General features: G+C 43.2%; 1 protein-coding gene across 1 annotated transcript in view; it reads right to left on the bottom strand.

Moving 5' to 3' along the window:
• PKHD1 (PKHD1 ciliary IPT domain containing fibrocystin/polyductin) overlaps positions 1–9753 on the bottom strand; it is a 394719-nt gene that overhangs the window by 130289 nt on the left and 254677 nt on the right. The window lies entirely within an intron of this gene.

Below are 9753 nucleotides of genomic sequence, written 5' to 3'. Positions count from 1 at the left end.
GTAGAGGGCGGGCCCAGGTCCCTCCCTCTCCACTCCCCTCCTCCAAGGACACTAGGGGAGTGATTAAGAACTAGTTCAGAGGCAAGCAATATTGCCCTGAACCTACCCCAGAGAAGAGAAAGCGTGAGACCCAGAGAACAGTACCGGCAATTTGCCACACATAGTTACAATGAAATTCCACATCAAGGTCCAAATGTGTGAGCTAACAGAGAAAATCTCTGTCTGGGAAGTAGCAAAATATTAGAAGCTGTAAATTCTTTAACCAGTTCTATAAAAATATGTTCTTGAAACCAATTTATCATGCAAATTAAAATGAAAGAGAATAAACCATGTAACATGCTTTGTAGTTTATCTCCCATGCAATGCATATCAATTAAGCAAAAAGAGTTTGTTCTACAAAAGCTAAATACATATATTGGCAGTGTTTCCTAGTGATTAGGACCAGGATGACAGAGATGTATTTCTACTCCTCCCACTAACTCATTATTATCAAACTTAGCATGACCCCTGGCCAACACTTTTTGGCACTTAAGATCTTATTTTCAGAGGTATTGAGCACTCACAATTCTCACTGGAGATAGAAACAAGAAGGAATCTGGTGACACCTTAAAGAGTAACAGATTTATTTGGGCATAAGCTCTTGTGGGTAAAAAACCTCACTTCTTCAGATGCAGTTTTTTCAGTGAGGTATTTTTTTTACCCATGAAAGCTTATGGCCCGAATAAATCTTAGTCTTTAAGATGCCACTGGACTCCTTGTTGTTTTTGTGGATACAGACTAACATGCTACCCCCTGATATTGAAAGTAAAGGTACTTGGTATCTGTGACCTACCAGTAAAGACATGACTCTCATGAAGTTATCTGATGAGTTTATGGGGTTAATTCTTAGTTTATGCCTCTGGAACTTATATAACCCCCATTAGCATAGTATCTGCGCATCTCATGATACCCCAGGGAAACAGATACATTCAGATGGGGAACTGTGGCATACAGAAATTAAATAGCTTCCTCAAGGTCACATAGGATGTCAAAGGCAGAGCTGGGAATTGAGCCTGAGTCTCTGAAGTCTTTACTAAGCACTTTTAACCACTGGACCATCCTTTTCCTTCCTACACTTACATGCTTTCTTTTCAGGTGTAATATCATCAGTTCTAAACCACACCCAGTAAAATACTCTTTCAGGCCAACATAAAGATGTTAATAGAGCAGAAGAGAGGAATATGTTCAGAAAATTTTGGAATGTGATGTTTTCTTATCTTGTGATAAGTCTGTACAGTAAACCGTATTCCAACTGTGACTTCATTTATTTCACCAAGGGTAGTTTACAGTCTCAGAAGAAAATGGCCTAGCACTAAACAGATACAAGGGAGGAAAAAGTAGGACAATTTGTGCCCTAGAGAAATATACGTAGAGTCCAGTAAAAGAGTTCAGCGTTCCTCTAAAATTAGAGATTAAATCAATTATGCAACACAAAACTGCAGCAGATGTAGAATAAAAAAAATAAATCTGTGAAAAATTAGCCAGCCCGTGATGTTTTTTTCATATTTAAAAATTACAGTTTTGGTGAGAGAGATATATACGAATGAGAAAGAGAGAACTTTGTATCCTAAAGAAACATTCCTCTTTAAGAGCCTTTAAAGATAAATAAATGAATTAATTAGAAATTTCAAGGTTCCCTAGCAGTGCCAGACTGACATTTCTGGAGATTTAAGTCCTCAGTATATCACCTGAACAGGTGCAGTACAGGAAGCACAATCTTTCTCCACTCTATCACTAATGCATCTCATACCTTTGCTGCTGGTCCTTCCTCTAGAGCAAGGAGGGAAGTCATTCTTTCATGGTCCAGTCAATCCTTGGCCTCTTTGCTGAGACTACCAATAACTGGTGTGAATACCTTTCCACTAGGAATTGGACCGTGACCAGTGATTCTTTTCAGAAAGGACAGCAGACATACAGCATGTAACTCTAACTTTCAGCCACTAAGGATCTAAGCCTAAAGCTTTCTATCCCATTCCTAAACCTCCCAAGTCATCCTTACTTCCTTGGATGATGTTCTCAACCACTCTGAGACCCCACACACCATGTTGGAGCCTTTCGGTTATACCTCACTCATTATAAACTTTTTCTAACCACAACCATACCCCACCAAGTTGGGGATTTAGAATTTTTCATGAGATTTTTTTTCCTGGTGATTATAAAATTTTTACCTGTATATAGTTTGTGTGTATGAATTGATGGGTCAACATAAATTCATTGGAAAGATCCATGTAAATACAACCAAATCTCAGCTTACATTTTTTTTAAAAAAAGAAGTACATTTCTAATGGTTGTGGAGAAAATCTTGAAAGTGTGAACCCTAAATGCTCCAATCCCAGAAGGGATATTTATAAAAGAACCCAAAATGTATGTCTTTAAATGATTCTTAAGCCATTCTCATAACTTTTAATGCTATGTGTTGCCAACACTATCACACTTAACTCTGCAGGGGTGTTGGGAGGACTGATCTGTTATGTCTGTACAGTGTTCTGAAAGACCGCAGCGTTAAGGATCATTGTAATGATTCACTTATGTGGGCAAGCGTTTGCAGGCTCAGGAGATCAGAATTAGCACGCATGTGAGAGATGGTATTAACTGATCAGTGGAGCCCAGTGAAGGCACATCGTTTCTCTCAAGCACTTTTTGACTAAGGGTATGTCCTCACTACCCAGTTAACCTGCGAGATTGGCACCCAGGTACTGAGCACAGCAGAGCCCTATCTACATTACTGTAGCCTCACTGTTTTTGTACTTGCCCATATGTGCCTGGGGACATATCCCATGATTCTTTGTGAGGAGATGCTCTAGGATTCTTTCCTAGTCAGTGGTGGGAGAACTGGTCAGTCCTTTGGGGGACTTGTGAGAAGGGCATTGGAGGATTATCAGCTCTCAGGTGATTTTGCTTGGGTCTTCACTGTGATGTAGGCAGGTTCCAGCTCCAGTGAAAGCAGAACACCGGTTCTAACCCATCCTCCCTTCTGGGTAAGGTAGCTCAAAATGCCTCCTAATTCAGGTCAGATACTTTACTATGTGGATGGTAGCGAGGGTCAAGCTAAACCCATGTAAAAGCCTGGTGCAGTAAAGAATCCTTGCTATGGAAAATCTACTTAAAACAGCACAAGGCTGAGCAGACAAGAAGCCAGTTGCACTCTCTCTTGAGCCTATTTCCAAACTGCTACCTGGACCTTGTTTTGCCTTTTGGCTCCAACAGTACTTTCCAACAGTGCACTGCTAGCTACGGTTGCTCACATTGTTTTGTTTTCCATAAGTAATTATTGCCCAGAATTGTTGGTGTCTCCCTTTTCTTTGCAGCACTGCTGCACTGCAGTGGTTGTACAAGGAAACCAAGTAACCTCTGGTGCTTAGAACTTTTTGCTTTCCATGGGCAAGAAAATTTTGCAGAATTAAGTGTAGCGGCCACACCTGTCAGTTTGATGTATTACCTGAACCCAAGCCTTCTTGGATTCTATTGGGTCAGCTTTTTCTGCACTCTGGTCTTTGGACACTCAGTCTGCAGAATATTTACGGGTGGTCAACAGAGAGTTGACTTGTCACGTAGTGCTGGCTTCTCTTTCTGCTTTTCAGTTGCTTCATCGGGTGTCCAGGCTCTTCACTGTAAAGAAGAGCCCAGAAGCCTGAAAAAACAGTTGAAAACAGGGAGGAGCCAGACAGTTGCCTTGAGTAGGGGCTGCTGCTACCTAAGAGAAGGAGATGAAACAAATTCAATGAGGACACATGCAAAGTACTCCACTTAGGAAGAGACAATCTATCAGTTGCACACACACAAAATGGGAATGACTGCCTAGGAAGGAGTACTGCAGAAAAAGGTCTGGGGGTCATAGTAGATCACAAGCTAAATATGAGTCAACAGTGTAACTGTAGCAGGGTGGACCCCTGCTTCTGCCCTGAAGGGGTTAAAAACAGCCCTGGGAAGGGGCTGTGGCTGGAGAAACAGCCTTTAGGCTGGGGCAAGAAGCCTGGGGTGATTGGGGAAAGTAGGCTCAGCTGTGGCCATGCTCCAATCAGGCCCAGCTGGCCCCTATAAGAGGCTGTGAGCCAGATGCCCAAAACAGTCTCTCTCTAGCTATAGAGGGAGATGGGCCTGGCTGCAGGGAGCTAGACACAAGGTACCTGCATGGAGCGGGGCTGGGGAAAGGCAGAGGAGCTGGGGAGCTCTACCATGCCCATTCCAGGGGCAGGCCAAGGCAGCAGGTCCAAACCCTCCTTGCCAGTGATGAATAGGCTGATACTGCAGTCTGCCCCAGGGCGTGGGGCTAGACAATGACTGGCAGTAGCCATACACTGAGGCAAGGTGGGGATAGAGGGTGAGGGTTCCCCAGGGAAGGGAGACCCTAAGACTGAGGGGTTACTGCCAGGGGGCAGCACCCCATATAAAAGGGCACCGGGTCCAGGGAGGGACATGGGGGCCAGAGGACAGGCAGATCACCAGCCTGCAGAGGGCCCTGCAGAGCTGAATTGAGCTAATTCTCAGAAGTCACCAGCAGGAGGTGCCACGGGGGTGAGTCCGGCCCATCTACAGTAATGCTGTTGCAAAAAAAGCAAACATTGTTTCTGGGTGTATTCATAGGAGTATTGTGAAGCAGACACAAGAGTCATTCTTTTACTCTACTTTTGTGCGATTAGGCTCACTGGCAATTTATTGTCTCCTGTTTAGGGGTGAGGGTCCACATTCCGAAAAGATGTGGACAAATTGGAGAAAGCTAGAGCAACCAAAATGATTTTAAGGTCATAGGAAAACAATAGAAATGATGAGGAATATTGAAACAATGAAAATGGGGTTTGAAATCTGAAAAGAGAAGACTGAGAGGCGACATGACTACAGTTCTCAGGTACATCAAAGGTTATTACACAGGAGAAGGGAGAAAAATTCTTCATAATCTCTGCAAGATAGGAAACAAGAAGCAATGGGCTTAAATTGCAGCAAGGGCGGTTTAGGTTGGACATTAGGAAAAAGTTCCTGTCAGGGTAGTTAAGTACTGGAATAAAATACCTAGGGAGGTTGTAGAATCTTCATCATTGGAGATTTTTTAAGGGCAGTTTAGACAAGCACCTGTCAGGGATGGTCTAGATAATACTTAGTCCTGTCATGAGTGCAGGGGACTAGACTAGTTGACCTCTGAAGGTCCCTTCCAGTCCTACGATTCTATAAAAAAATTTCCTCTATGGACCTGTGCCACCAGTGGGACTGGAGCTGCCAGCTGCTAGTGGGAGATGAATATCCAGGGGAACCATAAAAGAAGGAAATGAGATGGCCAGGCAGTGTGCCCAGGAGGAAAGGAACTAAGTGACGGGGAAAGCAAGGACTAAAGGTGAGGGAAGGGGGGAGATGAACTACAGAATGGCAGTAGATTGTGTTAGCTTTTTTTTTCCCCCAAAAGGGACAAAAAACCTAATCATATTAACATGAGTTAGAAATCCATTAAATAATTACTTACTATTTCTTTATGTAAGCAGCTCCCCTAGTTACCACAAGGGTATTACATGACTGCAAATGGACTGAGAAGTGGGCTCATGGTCCACACTACAGAGAAGTTTGAGAACTTCAGAACTGCCTATGCAGTAGAGCTGAGTCATGCATCCCTCAGATGTCCTGACTACAACCCGGAGGCTGGGTGCTAATCAGCTATACCACATGGTCTGACATGTCTTATTGCCTAATCATCCCATGAGCCTTTGCCAAGTGTCAATTGAGAAGACAATAAATAAGGATATTACTCTATTTGATTTTTTCCCATTATATAAATAATATGGACGTTGGTGCATTATGGCTTTCATACCAAAAGCAACAGACTTCAGAAATGTCTGGTGCTTCATCTTCAGGCAGTCAAGTCATGAGTTAATAATGACCTTCAGCATCTTGCCCAGAATGAGAGACAGGACTGACAAGCAGCCATCACTAGAGCCAAGACAATGTGTGACAAGTCTGAGACTAAAAAAGTCTATCTGGGTAATTATTCAGTGAGTTGTGTTGCCATGTTTTACTCTGGTGTGACAGGCAAAACCAGACAGTCTGCCAGTAATGAATGGCTGAATACTACAGAGTTCAAAAAGGATTTCAGTGGGCCCATCATGAAGAAAATAACTTCAGCATTTTGGTGCTTCCTTATCAGAGATATGTGAAACTGGTGGCTTTGCTCAGCAGCGCAATTCACCATTTTTTTTTCAGTTTCATTCCACTGAGATTTGAACCTAAATCCTGAGTTTTGGGTCAAAATGAACTCAGCAATCCCAAAGTGAAACCTAGCAGAAACTGCTAAGAAGTGAGGCCAACATTTTTGAGTGTCTCCTTCTGACACTGACATGTTAGTGCCATTTGCAAGTCACTTACTTCACTGAGCCTCAATTCCCCCAGCTTCATACTACGAATGATGATAATTTCCTACTTCATACCACATGGAGGCTGTAAGGTGTAATTAAACAATGCTTCTAAAGTATGATTGTAACCATCACTGAACCAGGCAATCCAGAGCTACAGGTATATCTAAGCCCAATAGCTGGGAGCTGTAACAGATTGTATCCCCCATGAATCAGGTACAGAGGGGACTCATGGCACACATTGACTTGTGGACTACACTGTACATAAATGCAAAATTTTAGAAAGGCCCATCAGAGATGTCTCAGGAGTTCTGTGGTCTTAGCCCTGACATGCATCTCTGTGCGCCATGTAGCCTCTAGGGGGCATAGACTCATATAAAATTCACATCCCTGTTTTGTTTCAAGCTAAAATTTTGCAATAATTGTTGGAATATTGTTGAAGTTTCAGAAACTCTGAAATCTTAGTCTTTGCAAGACAAAAAAGCATTTCTCCTACCTGTAGTCCTACTCTCACTCCTGTGCTTTAATCAATCTTCTCCCAAATAAAAGAACCAATGTGCTAATGTAAATAATAATATATGGAGATATACCCATCTCACAGAACTGGAAGGGACCTTGAAAGGTCATTGAGTCCAGTCCTCTGCCTTCACTAGGAGGACCAAGTACTGTCCCTGACAAGTTTTTTTTGGTTTTAACCCTAACCCTAAATGGCCCCCTCAAAGATTGAGCTCACAACCTGGGGTTTAGCAGGCCAATGTTCAAACCACTGAACTATCCCTCCCCCATACAGCAAAGTTCAAGTAAGTTTTACTTATAGACTACAGAATTATGGTCCTGAGGTTAAATATGCTGGACTGAGAACTAGGAAATCTGGGCCTGAGGTCTTATTCCTGGCTCTGCCCTAGAATGTGTGTATGGCCTGGGCAAGTCATGTAACCACTCTAGGTATGTCTACACCCAGCTGACCTGGGCTTGCAGGACTCAGGATAAGGGGCTGTTTAATTGTGGTGTAGACATTCAGGCTCGGGCTGGGGCCCTGGCTTTAGGACCCTGTGAAGTGGACGTCTGAATGTCTACATTGCAATTAAACAACTCTGCGAGCCTGAGCCCTTTGAGACCGAATCTGGTGGCCCAGGCCAATCGCAGGTGTCTAGCTGCAGTGTAGACATACCCTCTGTGCTTCAGCTTCCCTATCTATAAAACAGAGTCAATGATATTTAGTCAATAATGGCTGAACTGGAAGCAGGACACTGAGAAGTTACATTGGAGAGTGCATGTTGGTTTGTGGATCAGATGGTGTCAATCTCAGAGCCTACTAAGGCATCACTCAATGCTGATGTCCACATCTATTAACTTTGTTTACTAAACTGTCTCATTATCTGTTTTGTGTCAGGTTTTCTTTAGGGTGTGGTGGAATAGGACAGATGGGCTGAAAAACCTTCCTTTGGGCATGGAATACACACGATTGGACAGATGGGCTTCAAGAAACTGCCTTCAGGCCTGGAACACGTGGTATCCTCTCCTGTTTTTACAGCCAAGTGTAAAAGCCAATAGAGAACACTGTGGGCAATGTGAAGAATATGTATCCAGCTACCCCCTTAATGGCAGAAACTGGAACAGGAAACTGTCTCCAGAAGATGCTGTCCAGAGAATCTACAAGTGTAGCTAGCTACCTGTTTGGGTCTCAATTACTCCATGGCTATATGCTTAAGGGGGGGTTATGTAGCAATGAAGCACATCAATATGTCTAAATATGTGTTTTTAGGCAGCAGAGCACACTTATTTTCCTAATATATACATTTAAACTGCAAAAAGGTGGGACCAATAAACTGTTAAGAATATGTAAAGGTACACTGACCTCCACTGTTACCTGTAAAGACTTTTTTCAAAGCAAAACTCAAGACAATACAATATCTCTTTTGCTAAAGCTGTATTAACGAGCCAGTCCCCTGAGATTAACAACAAAGAAATCCCAGGGTGGACTTCGTGGGAATGTGATTACTCAAATAAATTATCATTTTAAAGTTCATAAAACCAATCTTGAGAAAGATCAGAGAGTGACCAACACGCTGATCTGAGCATCCAAAGGATTCCTGTAAGTAAATAAAATTCCCGGCTTTATGCAGCTTCATGTTTGAAGAGAATTATGGGAGTAATTAGTTTTCTGGGGAAAGCTATTGCTTTCTTCATTGTGACTAGTAGGTAACAGACTCAGTGACACTGGGGACACTTTTGGCATAAGAACTAGCACCCTATGCTATATTCCCCAAGAGTCCCTGACACCTTTGTATTCTGAGGTATTGTCAGAACATCCAGCTAGGCCAGTTTTATGTCAGATCAGGATTTCTATGCCTTGGGGGAATACTTAGTTGCTTTCTTGAGTTGGTGTTAAAGACCCTCCATGCTACTTACTTAAGTGCTATTGACTTCAACTTTAAGCACACAATGTTAGGGACTGCTCCCACATCCAGGATGACTCAGTCTCAACCCTGAAGCACTTGCAATCCAAGAAAACAAGTGCCACATGAAGTGCATGGAGACAGATACAACCCACATGCATGGGTTTTATACCCTGAGTAAAATCTGGCCCCAGTGAAATCAATGGGAGTTTTACCATTGACTTCAATGGGACCAGCTTTTCACTACTTATGTACATTTAATTCTTAAGTATGCATTAGTTGTATTTAGATTATCTCCTCGCCCTACCCATTCTAAACTGGCCTTTTTCTTGTATGCCTTTGTCATAAGCATAAATGGGGTTCTTTGGGCAGTTGGCCTTTGTGTCCCAGTTCATTACACTTAAAGCATCTTCCAGCTGATGGGTCATTGGGTCGAGGTGAGTTACTAGAGACTGGTGAGGTGGAAGAATAGGGTGTCTGTGGCTTTACTTGGGTTGCAGGTGGGGTCTTGGGTTGCCCTCGGTTGTAGGGTTTATTGTCGGTGTGCCCCCTGACAGTAAGTTTCTTGCTTTCTGCCACTTCCATCCACTTGGCTCCAATCTCCCCCGCCTTGGTGAGATTTTTGGGTTTTCCACCTTGTATGTACCGTGTTATGTCCTCAGGAACACCATGCAAGAACTGCTCTATTTGTATGAGGAGGTGCAGTTCATCCAGGTTCCTGATATCCAGGCCTCATAATTCTTTCCAACGTAGTAGGCGTGTCTGGGAAATGACACATCTGTTTTCCACCTTTGGGTTCTGAAATGCCGATGGGCATGATCCGGGGTTATCCCCATTCTGTATCTGGCCTTGGTTTGAAACAGTTTATAATCGTTCATTTTGTCCTTTGGCATTTCAGTCGCCACCTCTGCTAAGGGTCCACTGAGCTGTGACCTCAGCTCTACCATGTACTGGTCTTCAGAGATGCTGTACCCAAGGCAGGC

This window comes from Chelonoidis abingdonii, chromosome 3 (genome assembly GCF_003597395.2).
Source record: "Chelonoidis abingdonii isolate Lonesome George chromosome 3, CheloAbing_2.0, whole genome shotgun sequence".
NCBI lineage: Eukaryota > Metazoa > Chordata > Testudines > Testudinidae > Chelonoidis > Chelonoidis abingdonii.
The sequence above is the reverse complement of the archived record's forward strand: the minus strand, read 5'-3'. Positions and strand labels throughout refer to the sequence as shown.